The sequence below is a fragment of the Zosterops lateralis genome (genome assembly GCF_965231275.1).
Source record: "Zosterops lateralis genome assembly, chromosome: 3".
Classification (NCBI taxonomy): domain Eukaryota; kingdom Metazoa; phylum Chordata; class Aves; order Passeriformes; family Zosteropidae; genus Zosterops; species Zosterops lateralis.
Genome location: NC_139764.1, coordinates 25995198 through 26015989, shown reverse-complemented (window position 1 = coordinate 26015989; position 20792 = coordinate 25995198). Strand labels below are relative to the sequence as shown.

Below are 20792 nucleotides of genomic sequence, written 5' to 3'. Positions count from 1 at the left end.
TTCCTAACAGAAATTATAGCCCACTTAGTCACTCAGGCATGGCTCCATGCCTTCAGTCCTCCTTGCTGCTTTTCTCCAAACTTTCCCTGCTCCTCTCAATCCTTCCAGAGAAGCTGGTGCTGGGGGCACACAGGGACTGTGTGGGGGTGAGACACCAATTTGAAGAGTGGCACAAGGCTCTCCTACTTTGTTTCTGCTTTGTAACTGGGAAAGATGATTCAATGTGCTTTTTCATGCACACTGAGCTATCTGAAATAGCCCCAGGCCTTGCTGTGAGTGGCCGGCTCATGGCTGGCTCAGTACATAATCTTGTTTGTGGATCTGGGGCTTCTTCCCTTCCCCCCTTGTCTATCACTTGATATTTATCTCAACTGAATTTTAGTTGCCTGGTGTTGTAATGATTGTCAGTACTCCTCCTAGCTGGCACTTATCCCCATGAACCTGAGTAATCCAATCACCTCAGCAAAGCCGTGTCATCTCATTGCTCATTCTCTTTTCCAGGTCACTCATGAATGTATTGAAAAAACATGTGACCAATGCGAAGATCTCTTTTCACTGCAAAAACTGACTGCTGACTCCTACACCCTCCTTCCTGTTTTCATACTAATTATGGAGCCAAGTAAGGACTTTCCCTCTTGACCAGCAAGCTCCCTTAAAAACTGGGCTGAAAGCTGACCAGAATTTTTTTTGAGGAAGCAGTGTGGGCACTCTGAGCCCAGACTCCCTAGGAAGTGCTGCTCCAGTCCTGGGCCCCCCCACAGGAGCCTCCCCCCTGCCCACAGGCCCTGTTGTCCCTGCACAGACACCCAGAACATGCAGCAGATTCAGCAGTCAGCTTTTCCTTGAAGTTCCTTCAGCCCTTCTTAGAAAAGAAGGTCAGATCTCTCCCTCCTCCCTGTCCCTGGGGGCTGGAGCGTTCGGGAATGAATGACTAGAGGCCACGCCACAAGCAGCTGCTTCACCCTCCCTTTCCTTCTGGGGGACATTGCCTAGCCCAAGACACTTGTTGCTGTTTACCTTTGCTTTCCAACCTTTCCTTTGCAGATGCTCTGAGGAGCCCCCCAAAAAAGGTGGAAGAAACTGCTCAGGCTCTTGTAGAGCTGACAGTGAGGTAAAAGCTTCATCTGTCTTTTCCATTACGGCCTCTCTTCCTGATCCTCGTCCCTCCAACATCCTGCAGCAGGTTTCCTAGTCGTGGAGTGCTTTGTGAGTGGTTTCCACCAGCAAGCTGATAGCACTTCCTCTTGTTCTCCTCTCTGCCTCTCAGTAAACAGCCTTGTGACGCCATCTGCTCTTCCAGCCCTACTCCATGCCTGCGTCCTGAGGAGAGAGCTTAACAAGGGAGCAGAAGGGAGCAGGTATTGCTGCTTTTTCCCTTGACTTGCTGTCTGCAGACAAAGTGCTCTGTTTTGCCAGGGCTTCTCCAGCAGAAAAGAACCTCTTACGAGGTGCTCTGTGCAGCACCCTCACCCCACAGAATAATGAAGGTCCCTGGGCAACATTTCTGACCCATTTCACCTCACTGCCTCCACTCTTTCATGGACAAAAGGAGAGCCACCTCTAAACCCCCTCTGCCTTTGGGCTTGCTGCACATGCAGCCACCAAACAAACTCCTCACAAAGCAGCAGCTGTGGATACTGACCCTGTTCCCAGCACTTGCCCTTATCTCAGATGCCAGGTGGGGGTGGTGCAGGGGGAGCATTCAGCCCTGGTGTGTTTTGAAGTGCGTAGACCAGCCGCCTGCAAAGTCCCTTATCTGGAGAGTTCAAGGAGCCCTGAGAGGCTCCCTGGGGGCCCTTGCCCCAGGCAGGTAAATCGATCTGGCTGGGCAGTAAATTCCCCAGGGCCTGTCGGGACTCCAGCACTGAAGGGCTGAAGGGCTTCCCACCAGGTAGAGGGCAGAGGACAGTGGCAGGGCAAAGCCAGCCTTAAAACTACCTCGGGTGGCACAGCTGGTACTATCCCACCCAGTACTGAGTCCCAGGAAACCCTGGACATCCATCTCTTCAGCAGGGCAGCTGAGTGGGCTCCCAGCCCTGACTGTTACGGGTCAAATGCCATCCATGGCAGCCCCACGATGAACTCACACACCTCTCTCCTCAGCACATGGCAAGTGCCCAAGCCCAGGTGCAATCTGGGCCCTGGCCAGAGAAAACCCCCCAGAGCAGAGATGCTGCATCCCATCAAATGCTGCAGAGGGACATTGTAATGTCACAGCAACAGGCTTACCAGAAGGGCAGGGTGGTCCCAGCCCCTTGCTCCTTGTCACTTCAGGCCGCAGGACGATGCAGGGACAACGCAGCCTTGGGAGAGGTAGGAAAAGCCCCACAGATATTGGAGCTGTTGCGTGCTCCAGGGCTGTCCGTTTGGGGATGCAGGAGGAGATACAAGCGCCTGGGGGAGGGCAGGAGCAGGAGGGGAACGTCATTTATGAGCAGGCGTCAGAGGAGGTGAGATAAGGAGATCTCAGGAGACTGTTTGCAGGGACGGGATTCTTCCAAGAAGCTGGTTTCTTTGATGGCACCTGCTTAGGCTGTTCTCCCCAGGGAAAGGACTGTCCCCTCCAAGCCACAACCCCAACTTGCTTCTTGGGAGGCTGTGGAAGGAGACACGTTTTTCCAGGGCTAGCTTCAGTGTCTGTTTGTTGGAAATTTAGAAAAATAAAGACTCTTTCTCCCAAGGGCAGAGTGAGGCATTTGCTCAGGGCTTCACTCAGCACAGATGCAGAAGCCTCCAAGCCCAGGCAGAAACTACCTCCAGGACCTGGATGGCGCTTGCAGGCAGCTTTCAGCACATCCAGGAGCTGCAAGGAGGGTGGGGAGGGGCAGAGGGTGACCCACTGTGGGCATGCACAGCTCACACCAAGCTCATGACACCTGACCATGGCTTCTTGAGGGACAACCGTGGGTTTAGGGAGAGCCTGGGGATGCCTCGCCCCAGACATTCATCCTCGTCCAGCAATCCTCTGCAGCCAGCAGACCCTCACAGCCCACGTCTGCAGGGCTGCTCCAAGTCCCCAGGGGTGCCAGGATGGCCAATGGAGGAGCTGCCCAGGGGCCATGGGGAGGGGAAGTGCTGCGGGAAGGGGTACTTCCCTGGAATCGATCTGGGGGCTGCAGCAGGAAGAAGCACAATGGCAGGAAACCACATTTCCGCTTCCAAATGAAGAAAACCTTACAGGACACCTGAGGAGAACAACCAGACATTATTAATGTAAGATTCAGCTGGGAGCACAAGGAGCAGCCAGAGGCAGCCCTGAGCTGGAAGTGGGTCCTCCTTGCATGGAAGAGCCTGGGTCTTGATGCAGTAGTGCCAGAGGCCACCACATGCCAGGACAACCATGCACAAAGGACAAAAGCAATCCCAACCATGCACAACACAAGGCACAGTTATGGCTCTTGCCTGCCCACAGCCTGGCTATCCCACAGGCAGGTCCTTATTTCCAACCAGTCAAATGGGAAGAGGGATGCTCCCTGGTGGGCTGGGACAGCACTTAGGTAAATCCCCTCGGAATGTGGCTGTCAGATGCACCTCTTTTGCATTAGCAGCTTTCCCCTTCCCTGCATTCATGCTTGCTCAAGAGGAATCCCTGTCTCTCTCTGCACCATGGTATCTTGGTTGGCCACACCTTGGGCAGCAGCTAAAGCAGTTCAGAGGGATGGGCTGAGCCTACAGGACCATGACCCACTTCCCCCTTCTGTCTGCAGCTGGGGGAGCAAAGGTGAGACACGGAAAAAGGAGCCCACAGCAAAACAGGATGAGACCAAAACAGCTCTTAGCCAGACAAGTCTGAAGATAAGGACTCACTGAATGCGTGGGAGGAAACCCAGGGGATAGGATCCCACAGCTGCGGAATGAAGAGGGGTAAGATGAATTTTTCCATAGCCTGTCACCTCCTGAGCTTGGTAGGGCCATGTCTACCAACATCTAGCATCTCAGGGTGCTGGGATGTAGAGTGGAGATGTTTCCCCTTCATTGCTTCATGTTCCTGGCTCCAGGACTGAGCTCAGAGCTGGCAGACCCAGGAAGGAGTCAGGCCAGGAACAACATAAGGGAGCTGAGCATGGAGAAACCTGCACTGAGGGTCTGGAGGAGAAGGACGGGGACAGTTTACATTCCATTTGAGAGGTCCTCAAAACAGTCCTGCTGTGAGGGGCAAGGCAGAAGGGGCTTGGAGGGCTCAGCTTAATCACTCTCCCAAATGCCACACTGCCCTTTACAGGAACTCCTTTCCCTGAGGAGAGTCTGAGCCCTTACTTACTTGTCCCAAAACCAGGGATGCTTCTAGAGGAGCAGGAAAAGCTGGCAGCCAACCAGCAGTGAGAGCACCTGCCTGCAGCAACCCCTGCCTACTGCCACCTGGCCACCTCCTGCACCCCACAGCACCTCCACCTCCCAGGAGAGAGGCTATCCTTCCAGCTCTGGCTCCTTCCTCTATGGACCCAGATTCAAAGGTGCAGAGTTGGCAAGATCCTCAGCAGGCAAGAGCTGCCCAAACCCAGTGGGAGCTGCTGAAGGTAGGAGAGCATCCCCAAGGCTGGACAAAGTGAGCCTTGCCGTCATGCCTGGACAGCCCAGCAGAAGGCTGCAAGTCCTGTTTGGGATACTGGCCCAGGAGCAGAGATCATTTTGCTCCCCTTCAGCAGTTTTTTGGAGGCTGGTCTGGGCTGCACAGCTGTTTGCAATTTAGTGGAGGACAGAGAAATGAAATCAGAGCCAGAACAACACAATCTTCCCTTGGTGTCACCATCTCCCCAGCTTTCAAAATTCCAAAATTCGCAGAGGAAATTCCTCCCCACTGAGCAGCAGGCCCCTTGGCAGAGGAGGGACAGACATGCAGGAGCCAATCACCACTGGCATGTGGTGAGTCAAGGTTGACTCTGTCCTCTGCATGTCCCAGTGGTCAGGACAGAAATACATGGGCTATTTTGGGTCCCCACAGACCAAAGGAGCTTTTCACTTGTTGGCCAGCTCAGAATAGGGGCCCTGGCTGACCGCTGCTTTTGGCATTAAATGTCTCAGCCCTACTGAGAAAGGGGATGGTGAGCACAAAAGCAGGTCCTGGGACCTGTGAGGGTCCTGTGCTGTCTGTTTGTCAGCCACCTGTCCTGCCAAGATCCTGCTCACTGCCCGGACAGCCACAGGATCTTGCAAATCCCAAACTGGCTTCAGATGCTAAATGCAACAATTTCACAGTGGCTCTACTCCAGAGACAGGGAGTGTGTATCACCCCCTCATCTCAAAAACCTACTTTGTCCCAGCCAAGGGGCACCCCACAATCCCCAGAAACAAAAGGAAGGAGAAGGGATGGATACCATGTATGGGTCTGCTTGTACCAAATCCACTCACTTCCAAAGCTGCAGGCATTTCCAAAGAGTGGGGTAAAGCTGTCCTGACAAGCCCCAGGAGTTGAAGGGACTCGAGGAGCCTGCACATTTCCCAGCAGGGTAGATGCTGCCTGCCGAGACCTGGGTTTGCCATATCCCTGCTCTATGGCAGACACAGAAGAGCTGTGTGGGCAACACACAATCTGTGGACCAAGGAGTGGAGTGCAGTGTGCTGTCAGTGATGTGGTGCAAGCAAAGGAGCTGGAGAAAACACCCAGGGCAGAAGCACCATCTCTGGCACCCTCCTCCCTGAATAACTCAGCTTCCCCAAAGAGCCTGGCAGGACTGAGGTCTCACATGAGGAGGAGTCAAAGCAAGACTTGAGGCAGACGCCTCCTTCGGAGCAAATAAGTCAGAACCCAAACCTCCCACCCTTGGCAATGGCCTTGGCTAAACAGCGGCAAACAGGAAAATCTTTATGCAAGTAGGATCAGGCAGGGAGAGCAAACAGGAGGTGGGACCGCTGTGTCTGCCCAAATGCCATCATAACAGAGTCTCACACATAACCAACAATAACAAGCCCAGCCACAAGTTGAGAAAGAGCAAGTCACATCCCCTCCAAATCCCAGCCTATGCTGCTACATCCGTGCAAACAGCCACCGCCCATTGTGCCACAGCCATATCGCACCCCTGTCTGCCACCCTGAACATCCTCAGGATGTCTCAGGGAAGCACAGAGAACTCTGGATGAGATCCACCAAGTGTTCTGCTCTTGTGGAAATGGCACTTTGCAGCCACTGGCATTGGCTGGCAGGCTCCAGCAGCCTCTCAGCCTCCCCAGATTAATATGGGGAGCAAAGGAGATGAAGGTGCCTCCAGACACCCTGCTGGGAGACCCAAGGTTACAGCAGCCTCCACTGAGGTGAGCTGCCCATCTGGCCAGGTGTCCTGTCAGGGCTTGCCTGGTGGATGCTGATGTACTTCCACAGTGATGCCAGGTGACAGGGAGCCCAGGGCCTGAGCCTTGCTGAAGCAGTCCCTTCTGATACACTGCAGTCCCTTCACAGCCGCACGGAAGGAAGGGAGGGACAGCAGACTTGTGTGTCGAGTACCAAATGCCAGGCTATTTACCGATGCTGGGTTTTGTTTCTGGTCAAAGGCTTCACTACTGGAGCAAGCCCAGCTGCAGAGCCCAGGCAGGGGGAGTGCAGTGCTCTTCAGCACCTTCCTCATCCCCCTGCAAGGCACGGATTCTGACCCACATCACGTGGGCACCCCGTAGCCACTGCCTCCAGCCCTACTCAGGAACATGCTGGCAGATCAATGCCCTGATGTGGTTCACCACGCACACATGCCAGCCTTGCCACGAGAAGTGGGTGTGAAGACGGGAAGGAGAAGCTGCAGGGTAGGGTGGATCACTTCATAATAGCTTGGCTGTGTTGCCGTTGGTCTCTCTCCTCCTGTGGTTAATGGATAACACTCCTGCTTTTGCCAGGATGCCATGAAGACCCACCCAACTCTGCCATCCTCAGCCACAGCCCAACGCCTACATACTCCAATGGGATGAAAGCACTATGCACTGTGGGCTCCTTGTGGGGGCTGAAGTCCAGACCAGAGCAAATGCCATCAGGGAGCTGAGGGTACAACACTGAGGGAGGATAAAAAAATGAAATTGCCTCAAACTTGGTCCTGAGGCCAGGAAATGACAACGCCTGTCACGGGCAGAGCAGGCAAGGCAGATAAGGCTGGCACCTCCTTCAACCCTGTGCCTTGGGCAGGACTGAGAAACCAGATCTGTCACCAGTCACTCCTGCCTCCCTGGCTCTTCCCAGGGGTTATCCCCAAGCTTAAAACAGGGGTCTTTCTCTCATGAGGGTTTACCATGACCATGAACAAAAGCTACAGCAAAACTCCAAAGCCCTGATGAGCTTGAGCCAGGTGAACAGGCCCTCAGCTACAGGTGTAAACTGTGTCTGTGGTTGGATGTACTGGGCAAAATGAACGAGGCAGAGATGAGGACTGTGTTTGGAGCCACACCTTGGGCAGCAGAGGACATGCCAAGCAGGGCAACCCAGGCAGGACACCCTTTTCCCCAGCAGCTTTGCAGGAGGCTGGAGCCAGTTCAGTGTCAGTCCAGGGACACAGATACACATTCAGGTTGATACCTTGCCCTTGGCACAGCACAACTGATGACACAGTGTGCTGTGGTGACTGAGCCTCGGTAGGTCACCAGAGCAGGCTGCTCAGCAGGTGGGACGTTGATGGCACAGCACTCCAGTCCCACTGCTGCTGCCCACCCAGTCACATCCCTTCCCAGCCCTGCTCTTCACCTCCAGCCCCTGCCTGCCTACTCCTTCTGCAGCTTCCTGGTCTGGACGCTCCAGGAATTTTCAGCTGGAAATTTCACAGTGAGGTGCCTTCCTATCAGACTAGTCCTCAAGGAAATGAACTAAAGGAAGCCTCACTGGCAGTTGTGTGGCGGGAAGAAGCAAGAAGGCTCTGTGGAAATCTGCCTGACTTCCTGCTGACAGCTTCTGCATGAGCCACCAGACAGGCAATAGGTCTCTGCTCCCTTCTGGCCCCAAGGAAAGTCGGTCTCCTGGAGATGAAGCCTGACTGTGCTCACCCACGGCTTAATCAAGAGGCTGAAAGAGAGCCTTGAGCACTGCACCCAGGATGCCAGGCTCACCAATTTTTGTCACAGTTAATCCATGACAGAGAGCTTTGAGCCTCCCCTTTCTTGGGGACTGGTGAGACCAGGAAAAATCCTGCTCCAAGCCAAAGCAGGACGAAAAAAAGGTCACAACAGTGACTTTTTCACACCATTGCCATCAGCAATGAAATTACCAAGGACTTATTAACGTTATTCCTACACAACAGCTTCCCTTGTCTCATGGGAACAACAATCCTCAGATGCATTCCTCATGCAGCATCACAGCTCCTCTCCCACATGGGGACCCCAGAGCCCATGTACAGCCCCCAGCTAGGTCCACGGAATCTGCAGTGGGAGATGGGGTGCAGTACTGTTCTGCAGCCTCAGCTGTGGCACTGAGACCCTCCAGAGCACACATCCTGATATAACCAAACCCACCCAGACTCTGCCCCTATTCTGCACAGTCTTTCCCCATCCCTCCTCTTGCACACTCTTAACTTAAGAAGCAATTAATCTTTATAGCACCGCTATAAAGACTAAATCAAATCAAAATAGCTGTGTGGAAAAACCCTGATTATTACCCAGCTGCAAATGACTGCAGCTTATTTTGCATAGCACTTTGGGCCTCAGCTCGTTGGCAGCTGAGTACAAGTTAGCATAGAGATGAGATTCTGAGAGCTGGCAATCCTGCAGCCCCAAGCAGTGCAGTGCTGGGCTGGCAGGGGCCTCAGGACAGAGCTTGGTGTTGGGAAGGCTCAAGAAGGCACAGGGAGGTAAGCAAGGTTTACACTGTGGGGTCAGTAAGGAGTTGGCAAGGACCGCAAACAAACAGAATTCCGTGGATGAGAGCGGGCGTTGCAGCTTCCGTAACACTTGCCAAGGGCCTGGACGTTAACACTGAACAAAAACAACCAAGATCTACATGTGTCCCATGGAAACCACCACAAGTTGTTTTCTGGCTTCCTAAAGCCAATGGCCGGTGCCTTCCCATTTGGACAGGGCACACAGTGGGTCCTGGCCTCCCTCTATTGCAATGGGCTGGTGCCTAAGCCCTGCCTCTGCCAGGAGAGCTGGGAATGAAGCTGGGCAGTGAAGAAGGTGCAGCACGGGAGTGGGTGAACTGCTCCCTTGTCCTCCGCAGCCTGGCTTACCCCCATACCACAGCAAGGAATAAGACAGGTCAGGCCAGGGCAACAACAAAGCCCATGGCTCATCTTCAAAGAGGAAGAGGCTCATTAACACCTCCCAGCCCAAGATAATGAGAGCAGGGATGCCATGCTGGGGAATTGATGCCAGTAGTTAATTATGCAGCTTGGTGAGGAATGGAGAAGAGGGACAACAAAAGGATGGAGGTACCGTACTGTCTTTTGTGCTGGTGCCACATCTGCTGATTTAAGCTGAACTGAATTTCTTCAGCCTCTTCACTCCAGGTACAGCCTCCATCTCTTGTCTGCACTAGTTGTGGAGGGACGAGTCATCCTGCAAAGCATCTTCTGGGGCTGATGTTACAGCCCTTATTGCCGAAAAGAAAGTGCCTTTGCTCTATGAAAATCTTTTTAGTGAGCCAAGAGCAAGCCGATCTGTCTTTTCCAGGAGCAAAAAACAATGGCAAGAGCAGGAGTGCTTTGGAGGGCACATGTGTAGTATCAGCACTGGGCTGACATTATCAATAGCCCATGATCTGCACAAAGACAACCAGTGAACCCAGGGGAAAATCATCCCTGCACAGTCACACCCTGAGATAGCTTTGTAGAGAAGGCAGGCTCAAGGGAGCCTGAGGCTGTCCAGCAGCTTGCAGGTGCTGGTGAATGGAAACAATGGCACCAAGCTGGGATGCAGAGCAGAAGGAGAGTGGGATTTCCCATGTCGGCACTCACAGAAGTGCCTCAACTGTGTCTGCTCGCAACAGGCAACTGAGGGGCCATTGGGCTTCTTTCTGATTCAGAGCAGCCGGGAAGTGCATCCAGCTGTGGCCAACAGCTGCACAAATTCCCCCTGCAGCCCCTAGCCCTGGGATCAAGGACACAGGCTTTACTTGTCTGCGATCCCACAGCTCAAGGGCTTAGCCGCTGTTGCCTTCCCACACAGTCTGCAATTCCACAGCCCATTCCCGAGAGGCGGATAGGAGCTGGTGAGTACAGGCAGGGACTGTGTTGGTCTGGCAGTATGAGCATCTAGCAGGGGTGTGAGACTCAGGTTTAACTATGGGGGTGAGGAGGACAGCACAAAAGGGGCTCTACAAGGAGCTCTTGGCACTTCTTCCTCAGGTTTACTCAGGAATGGAAAGAAGCACTCATTGAAATCATCCAGGCTATCCCACAGCCAACTGGGAGCATTTTCTTGAGCGGGACCTGGAGCAACCCCGACCCGGGAGTTTTTCCCGCCAGCCGAGGGGGCTCTGCCCCACCTCTCGCAGAGCAGCACATGGCACCCTGCCCACGCACCTGCCGGCAGCACACCCGCCTGCTCTGCCAGACACCGCTGTGCACACGGGCACTGCCCGGCAGCGATGTGCACCTCTGCAGCCGGAGGAGCGCGCAGGCACCAGCCCTGCATCCCACCGGTGAAGTCCTGCATCCCAGGCATGGGAGCACCGCTGCGCTTTGCATCCCCAGAGCCGCCACGTGCTGGCCGCTCCGCATCCCCAAACCCACACGCTCAAACCACACGCTCTCCCCCCGGCAGGAACTGTGAAAGGGGAGTTGTAGCTGCCGTGCAAAGTAGCAGGGAAGACCCTCCCTCAGCACAGCATCCGTGCCTCACACCCCCCGCCGCCTCTCCCCGCGCTGTGCCGCCCAGCCCTGACCCCGCCGGTGTCGCCCGGCTCCCTCTGAGCGCTCCCCACGCCCCTGGCAGCTTTGAAACGCCGCGGAGGGCAGCGGGCTGCCCAAAAGCTCGGCGGCTCGGAGCCGGTACCTCGAAGCGAGCGCGCAGAGCTTCCCGCCGGCTCGGGTTGCGATCTCCGCGCCGCGGATGGAGCTCTCCCGCCTCCGAGCCGCTCTCCCCGCCTCCTGCCGCCTACAGCGACACGCGGTCCCCGCGTGGGACAGGCGGGGGGTGTTCCTGCTTCCCGCCCATCCCCGTCCCCGCCTCGCTCAAAGGGGTTAAAGGAGCAAGAGGAGGCGCGACCCCTCTGCGGACACCGGTGCGCGCTCCGGGCTGGACCCACCTGCAGAGCGCTCCCCGCCCGCCCGCAGCGCCTTCTGCCGCTGCCCCTGCCCAGCCCGCCTGCTCCTGCCTCCCCCCATTTCCGCGCCTACAGCTCCACGCCCCACATGTGGCGGGAAAACTCAGCGGGCAGGAGGTTATAAAACCGCACATATATAAATATATACATTGTATATGCACATATATTATTTAATATATGTTATAATATATATTATATCTGATATATCATATTATATATATTATATCTGATATATTATATTATTATATGTATTATATCTGATATATTATATTATTATATATTATAAATATATCTATAATACATAAATATATATTCTATATTTTTAATATATGCGTATATTTTTAAAAAAACCCCAAACTTTCTTGAGTTAGTGGTCTAGTGCGTATCATCCCTGCCCATCTCATCCTTAGTGATCCTTAAGGTCCCTTTCAACCCAAACCATTTGCGATGCTGCAAGTCACAGAGGGGATTGACAGCAGCTTTTTGCACTGCCTATTCGTGGTGGTGCTACCCAGGACCGCAGGCAATGTGCAGAGCCCTGTGAGCCTGAGCAATCCCCTCATATTTGGAGGATAGAAGTATCCAAAGGGCAGGAAAAAACTCTATAATTATTTTTTTTCTGGCTGCCGCCTCCAGGTTCCTATCTCTCCATAACTGGTATCTGCTCCGCTGTGATAAAAGGCTGTTGCTCAGCTGAAGTGCAAACGTGGAGGATTTCTCAGGTACTTTGTCCCTTAGCAAAGGTGAGTGCACCTGAATTTAACCTTATATTCGTGCGGTTAAACAGTCACAGAAATACTTTTTTTTTTTAATGTAGCTGGGTGTTTAAAGAAAAAGAGGGCCCTCCTGGCTCTTTCCACTGTGCTGTGCAAGAACAGGCAGTGGCACCAGAAAGTCCCTGCAGCAGCTTTGACCATTAAAACATTTGTTCCATTAATAAACAGAAAATTCTCTGCAGATGGTGATCAGTTTAGGTTAGAAATTAAAACCAGAAGTTAAAACACCCCCGAAAGCTCTGGCAGAGTCTCATTCTCACGCTCTCCCAGCAAGATGATCTCTAACACACATCTTCCTGCAGAACTCCAAGCACCAAGCTCGTATTTTAAGACAGACCTACAAAACATTGCCACATAAGCAAAAAGTCCTCAAAGCCCAAGAGAAAGGCAGTGATAACAAGGCTGAGACAGCTACCGGTGCTTTCTGATCTGCAACAATGACACTGGGGAGTGTCACCTTGAGGAAAAGACCTCTTCACTGATCTGCTCAGTAGCAGCCTCCACAGCTGGATCTCTCCCTCTGCACTGGCCATAGATATTTGTCATGGTTATGGGCTTCTGGGGTCAGATAGTAGGGTACACTAACAATATGAGCAGAGCGGCAGACCGTGCTGCCAGATAGTAAGACAAGAGGCTCTTTTCTTAAATTTAAGATCCATATCAGATCAAATTAAATTTAAAAGCTCTCATCTCCAATTAAAGCTCCCAGGCTGCATCTCCCAGGCAATGACAGATCCAAGTGTTGGGCCTGCCTTTCCTCAGCCCCCTATCTGTAAGCCATTCTGATCTGGAAGGTCTTCTGGGCAAGCTGCGACACAGATAAGACCTCTCCTCTCCCCACTTTGCCTCGTCTTTTTTCTCCTCTCCTATCTCCTCTCTTCTTTGCAAAATCCAAACAAAATTGCCTGCTTGGGATGTCTTATGTCATCTCCTCTCTAGCTTTGAGATGTGCCATTCTGTCACCCACAGAGCCCCACAAGCCTCCTTGGTAGTCCCTGGAACACGGGTGCCACAGCAGCTTGGGCACCATGTTTCTCCTAGTGATATCCACACTTACTGGTCAGCAGCATAAGATAAAATTTGAGCATCTCTACAAATTTATTTCTTTATACAAGCTCCAACTTTAGCACAGACTAAAAGCTGTGAGAACCAATTCCCCCCAGGAACCTTAGTACAGGGTCCAGACTGGCGCTGCCCAGCCAAACTGACACTTGTGCTTCCAGAAGCCAGGACAAGGCTCTCAGCCCCAACCACTATAACCTCAGACCCCATCGGGAGGAGAAACACCACAAAGTTTACCTTTGAGTCGATATTCCAGGAAGTTTCTCCTTCAGGACAGGGCGGGTGTAGCCGCTGCCTCACCCCAGGCTTTCAGCAGCAGGGCGAGTAGCACTTACCATCATCACCAAAGTACAGGATTAAATGTTCTCTAATTTGCAGCTCTGGTCCTGTCTGCACAGCCACGCCCGCAATCACTGGAATCAAGCATCTCTCAATAGAGACGCCTCTCACTGGAGATGGAGGGTTTGAAATCCATTAGCGCTGAATTGCTCACTGGTGACCACAGGCAGACAGGAGGCCAGCAGACAGACCCGAGGGGAGGCACAGAGAAAGGCTCCTAAGCACAGCACTGGCTGCTGGCTGCTTCCCTGCACAGCCCCTGCACCCACCCAGCACCAGCTTGCAGGACAGGGTCTAACGATGTCTTCTCTTGTGCAGGCAGGAGACCTGGAGTGAGCAAGACACCATGGGGTGAAGAAGGCTAAGTCTGGGAGAGAGTGAGTGTCCTTTAAAATGCAGGCCTGGCTGCTGCAGGACAGGAGACATTTAGCTCAAAATTCTCTTCTCCGTAGAGGCGCTTCAGCCCCTCAAGAAGCAGGGCTGCTCCTAAGAGTGATGCAAGTCCTTGGGTTGTGTAATATCAATGGCAGCATGCAGTTTCAGAGGGGTGACACCTCCTCTATGGTACAGGGGAAGGTAACAAATTGCACAGCCCATAACAACTCATTTATTGCCCCAGAAACATGAACCCTTGTTGCAGGGCCAAGTGGCCTTGCTTCATCTTGGCAAAGGTGTTTCAAGAACCCTCTGCTCCCAAGTGACTCTCATGTTATCATCTTCACCTCTGCGTGTACAATAACAAACCTCCTAGAAAAATAAACAGCTACAAAAATAGTCTCTGCTCCAAACTGGAAACAGCTGTGCTTTGCCCAGCACTAGTACTGGGCCCACCACTGCATGACCCACAGAGCTAGATGTTTCTCCACTGTGTAATTCGGACTAGGAAAAAACGCAGTGTCAAGTGGGGCCCGGGGGCTTGCTGTGTTCCCACTCTCTCCATCCCCAAAGCAGCAGCCAAAACACGCTGCTGCTGTTGGCAGATTGCTGTGCTCCCCCAGAGCAAAGGGAGAAAAGGCAAGGGAGGAAGGCAGCCAGCAAAGCCTCTCCCTTACATAAGGCTGAGAGTCCCATGGACATGCTTCCCAGAACATGCTGGTGGGGCTGAAGCTGCCCAGCCCCTTTGAGTTTTCTTTCCGAAAACTCGAACATGCATTGCAGGCATTGCAATGCTGTCACCTGGTGCCCAATTTGTACGCTCTGCTCACAGCTAGTTTGTAACAGGCAGAACAAACAAGTGAAGTGCTCTCCCTTCAGTGATGCTTGCTGCCAAACCTTTCACAAAAGCTGCTGGGTTGTTTTTTTTTCTCCTCCTCTCTTGTAGCAATTCCCTGCTTTAACTAAAGCTATGAAATCCAAAAAGGGAAAACAAACAAACAGCTGGTTTGGAAGGCAAGAACAAAAAGGGAGATTTATTCCAGGCAGTGGATAATGCATCATAGGAGCTAAAAGAGTATTTTTGGTGCCTCTTGGGCAATATGAGTCTTAGGGCCTGAGGAGCTAGGCAGCATTTGCAGGCACTTAATGTTTCCAGAATCCTTTACACTTGGCACCCACGTCGACCGTTTTCCTTGGAGATTTGCAAGCACTTTGCAACCATACATTAATTAACCCACCATCCCTCCTCTGCAATGAGATTTTCCTTTCCCTGTAATGTGCCTCTGCTAGGGACGGGGTAAACTGAGGCATGGCAAGGCCATCAGCTTGCAGAAGAGCTGAGGCCAGGGGACTGCATGCCATCCAACTCTCCTTGCCATTGCAAAACAACCCTTCCCTTTGCAAGCATGACCCACACTGACTGCGTTTCACTCCATTGGATGCTGCCTGCCCCATTCCAGAGGAAGGCACGGGCAGGTCAGCTCATAGAGCCTCTGCGCTGGCCCTCAGTGCCACGGAGCAGAGAAACAGAGAGCCAGTATGTCTGAAAGGCAGAGCAGGCAGACAGGAGTGGAATGGCAAGCAGATCAGCAGCTGTATTCAATTGCCTGCATGTGTGACAAGGAAGCTGTATGGGGAAAGGGGGGAAAAGGGGCATTTTAATCAGTCACATGGAGGGAAACAGAAGATGCTAAACCTCTGTCAAGTGCCAGCAGGTTATTAATCTATTAGCCAATGGGGGCAAAAAAAAAACTACTACAGGCTCCTGGGAATCCAGTTATAACAAGACTACAGTGATCATGGATGCTTTGATAGTCAACAAAGCATCTCGGCCTGTTGCTGAGGTTGGCAAATGTCTCAGGGACTGATCGTTTTAGTTTTGCTATTCCCTTGCTGATCCTGGCTGACCCTGGAGCAGGGTCTTGGCTGAAGAGCTGCTGGCAGACTCTTTTTGGGGAGGGAGGTCTCCAGTCATTGCTTGCAGGACTCCTGATGGTGATCCCTGGGCTCTTGGTGCCCTGCCCTGTATTTTGGGATGAAGTGGTAGGGCAGAGTCATGCTCACCTGATGGCCTGAGCCTTGCTGGGACGAGGTGGGGAAGGGGTGGGCTGTGATACCCTCCTGAGCTCTGCTTGTGACACAGAGATCCAGCTGGCACATCACCGCTTGCAGGGAGCCACACAGATCTCCAGCATCCTGTCGTCCCTCTGCTTCCTTGCACGACTTCACCTGCAGGGATAAAGTCAGGCAGCAGCCTGTGACTTTTTCGCTAGTGGGCTGCAGGGCAGGAGGAGAGCCCTCTGTGAGCAGCAGAGCAGCCCTTTGTGGAACCCTGCAAGGAAAGGCAGGGGAGAGGGAGGCCCTTGCTGCCAATCAGCCCCACCACCTCCTCATGCTAAGCATCCCCCTTTGCTGGTAGCACGGAGATGCAACATGGTGATACCACTACTCCCAAAGCCTTGGTGAGCAAATGGTCTGGAGACATGACAAGGAAGGGCCTCCACACGCCTCCAGCCCAGCAGCAGTGGCAGGGCCATGGGTGTTTTCCAGCTGGGCAAGCACAAACAAATCCCATTGTCTGCTGATTGGTCACAGCTCAGCAAGGGGCCCGTGGTGCCCACAAGGCTCCTGGGACCTGGCATGGATGGTGGGGTCCAGTCAAGCTCCAGCCCCCTCTCAGGCTGCTGGAGGTAAGGGCAGCCTGCCCCAAAGGAACAGCAGCATCTTTGGGACACAGGGCATCTCCTTGCTGTCAGGCAGGGGGACACGAGCCTCTCTACCCAAGCCACTTCTGAGGGTCTCCCATCCTCACCACATCCTAGGCACAATCCTTCCAGCAGCAATCCCTCCATCCCCATCCCTCTGCCTCCCTCCCTGCACTGCTGTTGCCTTCTCCTGAGCTCCAGCTGCCCATTTGCTTTCTCCTACAAGCGTTAAGGGAGTAAATACTGACTAATGGCACCAATTAGCAGCTGAGCTGCTGGGTGTTAGTTACTGAGTGACAGCTGTGCTGCCACCGGCCAAGGGTGAAATGTTGCTTCACTGCAGGCACTCTCCACCTGCCAGGGCCCAAGCTGAGGCTTGGATAAACTCAAGACACACAGTTCAGGCTCCCACTAGTACCAGAGGAGACAGGGTTAACCCCTGGCTCAGCGGCAGGCAGGAACACCCTGTGGCATTCAGAAAAGGTAGCCCTGGGGCACAGACCCCTCTAAGCACCCTGTCATGGTGTCACTCTAGGTCTCCTTGGCAGAGGATGGAGCTGGTGCTGGCAGAGGGAGCCACGCTATAGCCAAGGTCATCTGGCCCATTGAAGCAGTGCCGGGGGCACATCCTCCTCCTTAGCTGGCAGCACCAGTCTCCCACGATGGAGCACAGCCATTAAGGAAGAAGTTGGCTGGCACTCAGCCACACTCGTAAAACACTGCAGGGGAGCTGTGTGCTGCTGGGAACCAGGGAACCTGGCAAGAGGAAGAGGGGTGGCAGCTGTAGTGCCATCCCGTTCCCCTTGACAAAATCCATCCACACCCCAGTGCAGCAAGGTGCCCAGCGACTCCCAGGGTCTCTGAGAACCATCTAGAAGGCAGAAGGTGGCTTTCTGTGGGATGGGTGAATGCCAGCTCTGGAGGACAGCCTGAAGCAATGGCTCCCCATCAGCCTTCCCGAGGCACCTTGGTGGCAGCAGACAGAGCCATGCTCCAGCTCTCCAGGAGTGCTGCTGCAGCCAGAGTCTGCCCATCCTGCACGGCAGGGCAGGGCCAAGGTGCCTACCTGTTCTCCCAGCCAGCCTGCTCCCTGGGCAGCCTCTGTGGTCACTGGCACCACGGGGACCATGGCACACGGCCACCTGCAGGGACGAGGGCTCCAAACACAGGTCCAGGAGCTCTCACAGCCGTGCCAGCCCTGGTCTGACCCAACATTTGCTGGCTGGTGTGGAGGATTACACTCTGTGCAAATGTCTGGCAAGGCTGACTAAATCCTGTCTGGAGACCAAGTCCATCCAGTCATGCTTTCCCTTTTGGGCAAATCAGCAGTGGAGCTGTGGCTGAATGCTCCTAAACATCCCCCAGGGAGGTCTCCAGGAGGGCCCTTTCCCACAGTTTCCAACAGTACCAGCCGTTCATAATTTCCTCTCCTTGCCAGTCATGCTTCTGCAGGTTCCCAAGCCGAAACGAGGCCCCCAGGCCACCCAGTGGAGCACAACCATGGGACATCAAAAGACGGGCAGGCCAAACCCATGACCCATGACCCAGCTGCCAGGGCACCACTGGGACTGCCCTCCCCCCCTTCCTCAGCCCCTCTGTACACGGTGGGCAGAGGATGCTCTAACACGGACCAGGGAGGAGGGAACCCTCGGGGGGTCCGCACCCCTCACAAGAGGGGCTGGGGTACGCGGCTGGGAGCGCGGCAGAGTTTGCCTGTCTCCGGGGGGGAGTCCCTGGCCTCTCTGGCCCCTTCCCAGCCCCGCGGGCTCCGGGGCCGGTCCCGGCGGGCGCTGAGTCCCCGCAAACTCATCGGCGGGGGCGGGCCGGTGCTGCCCCCTGGCGGCAGGTGCGGGGAGGAGCGGCAGGCGCGGGCACGCCCCCGGCGTCACCGGGAGCGAGCACGGGGAGCGCACGGGGAAGGAATTAGCCGGGAGCGGGCTTAAGCGGCCCCGCCGAATGCGGGAGCCAAGGGGAGGGAAGCAGCGTGGGGGGAGCGCAGCAGTGGGTGGTGCGAGAGGGTCTGGCGTCCCGGGATGGGGAGGCATCCCAAGCCAGCCCTCGGCCACGGAGTTTAGGGAAGACTCCTGAGCACTGGAGTCACCAGGAGGATGAGGAGGCAGTGAGCAGCAGCAGGGAGATGGGGGGAATGAACGGCACTGGGAGAAAAGTACACAAAGTGGGACAGGGCACCCCCCGAAGTGTGGGCTCGTTGTGTGTGCTGTGCTAACCCATGGGTGACTGGGGATGAGGAGGAGCCGGGAAATCTGGGAGTAAGCAGGGAAATCCGAGGGCAGAAGCAGGAGTTTTTTGTTTGGAGCTCGTTTAAAGAAACAGAGATTGCCTATGGGTAACACACTGTGCAGAAGGGCAGGGATAGTGTTAGGATGCAGAATTCGGGGTCAGGATGGATCACATGAGGACACAAGACTGTGACAGTCACGCTGAACATGGTAACTGTCCTGCAGACCACAGAGGAAGGAGCCCTGCCTGGTCCCCTGAGAACCCCAAGTTCCACAGGGATGGGATGGGATAAGTCTTGAAGTGTACCTCCTCAGCATAGGTTACTTCTCAAAAGGCAACTTTCCTGCTTCTCTCCTTGCTCCTGGGCTGAGGCATCCAGAAGCACCGTTGTGCCATGGACCCAGTCCCTCAGGGCCAATAGGGGCTCCTGGCACTACCCTCCCAGGGCCTCAGGCTTATTCTGCACCTCCATACTCAGCTGATAGGGACTCAGTCTCCGGGGAAACAGCCTGCTCTTCTAACACTGCTGCCCAGACACAGTAAACCTCTTTTCTGGCAAGCCAGATGACAAATGGCAGCCTGGGCAACAGTGGTGGATGGCTTCCCACAAAGATCCCTCTTCTGGGGAGGAGCTGCAGACATCACCAACCCTCTGTTTTCTCCACTCTCCACACAGGATCTGCCATCTCCAAAGGATGCAAGCAGGTGGGAAAGTCTCACCTGACTTTTGCTAGTGCTGTGTCCTGGGATGGTAGAGCTGGGAATGTTCACAGCAGAGCTGAGCTGCTATGAAGTGCCCAGCAGTGCTGCTGCTGGCCCTGCTTTACATCTGCAGTCATGGGGGCGCTGGGTTCCCTGCAAAAAAAGCAAGCTTCTCAGGAAGGAAAAGCTCCACAAAAATCTAGCTTTCTGGAGAGCCCTAGAGGGTCTTGTTGCTGGTGGTAGCTCAGGGTAGGGCTGCCTGCTCTGATGGAGTTCAGGCTTCTCTGCCACTGCTGCCCAGCATCTCCCATCCTGCTGGTCCCAGTGACATCCAGCTTGCCTTCAGGGATGCTCTGGGCATTCCTGGCAGGGAATGGCAGGATTTCCTATATGTCTGTGCAGAAAAGAGGGCAGCACAGCTGTTGCACCTCCACCACATCCTCCATCACCTTCCCTGCACAAGCCTGAGGACCATAACAGATAAATTTCACTATCTCCTACCATCCAGCTGTGCCAGCTTCCCTCACTCCCTACATTTCTGATCCATTTCGGCCCCTACAGCACCTGTTCCCTTCCCAGGCCAGCACCAGGGCACTGGAGAGATAAGGACAAAAAGCAGCAGTGGGGACCCTGTTTTCTCACGTCTTGCATTGAGACCTTTACCGGGGCAGCAGAGCAGTGCCCTGACCTTGAGAGGCACCAATGATTTGGACTGATTTGGGTCAAGGGCCGTGCTACGAACCCTGCTCTGCCTGTACCTTCACCTCTCTTTGCCTGCACGCGAGGTCAGGCTCCTGCAAACAGGGCTGGGGCCGTGCCTTGGGCTCAGAATGCAGCCAGGATCTCTGTGCTGGGCCAAATCAGCCCGAGGGCAGCCAGGGAACGGTGCCTGGGGAGAAAGGACCTGCGTGGGGAATGGTGCAAGGGGGGAGGGCAAGCTCCCAGCGGTCAGCCTACAAATAGAAAGGGTCATGGGAGAGCGCCCGGCCACTGGGACAAAGGGCCTGCCAGAGGCGAATGGGGCTGTAGAGGGAGTTGTGGCAGAGAGGTGAGCGCTGGCACAGCCGCGGGAACCCCAGGAGCGCGGAGGGCTCGCTGGAGGTGTTCCCTGCAGTGCAGGCACCGCCGGGCCCTGCAGGAACACGACTGGCGGGGCAGGGAGGGAGGGAGGGAGGGAGCACTGGGGGAAGGCTGGGACTCCCACAGGAAGGTGACGGAGGCAGCAAGCGGTGGCCATGCCACTGGTCCCGTGACATCCCCAGGGGCAGGGGAACAAACACCGTCCCCAGGTGGCTGTTTCGGGGGATGGCCGAAGGGGAAGCCTTTCTTTCCCCGCGGTACAGCGTTCCCGGGACAGGCTCCCTGCCAGCCCCCCGGTCCTGCAGAGGGAGGGGAGGAAAGGCAGCAGCCCCCAGCACGGGCAGAG

General features: G+C 54.6%; 1 protein-coding gene across 7 annotated transcripts in view; it reads right to left on the bottom strand.

Annotated features, from left to right (window-relative positions):
- SLC29A1 (solute carrier family 29 member 1 (Augustine blood group)) overlaps positions 1 to 20792 on the bottom strand; it is a 33362-nt gene that overhangs the window by 11520 nt on the left and 1050 nt on the right. Inside the window, exon 2 of one of the 7 annotated variants that reach the window (XM_083857546.1) lies at positions 15783 to 15947. The exons of 1 other annotated variant lie outside the window; for it this stretch is intronic. The gene's annotated coding sequence lies outside the window, so the exon portion shown is untranslated. Of the gene's footprint in view, positions 1 to 1017; positions 1150 to 2229; positions 2420 to 10895; positions 10982 to 11148; positions 11174 to 13241; positions 13582 to 15782; positions 15948 to 20792 lie in introns of those variants that run through there. 5 more of the 7 variants (XM_083857554.1, XM_083857552.1, XM_083857549.1 and 2 more) reach the window with 5 other exon arrangements.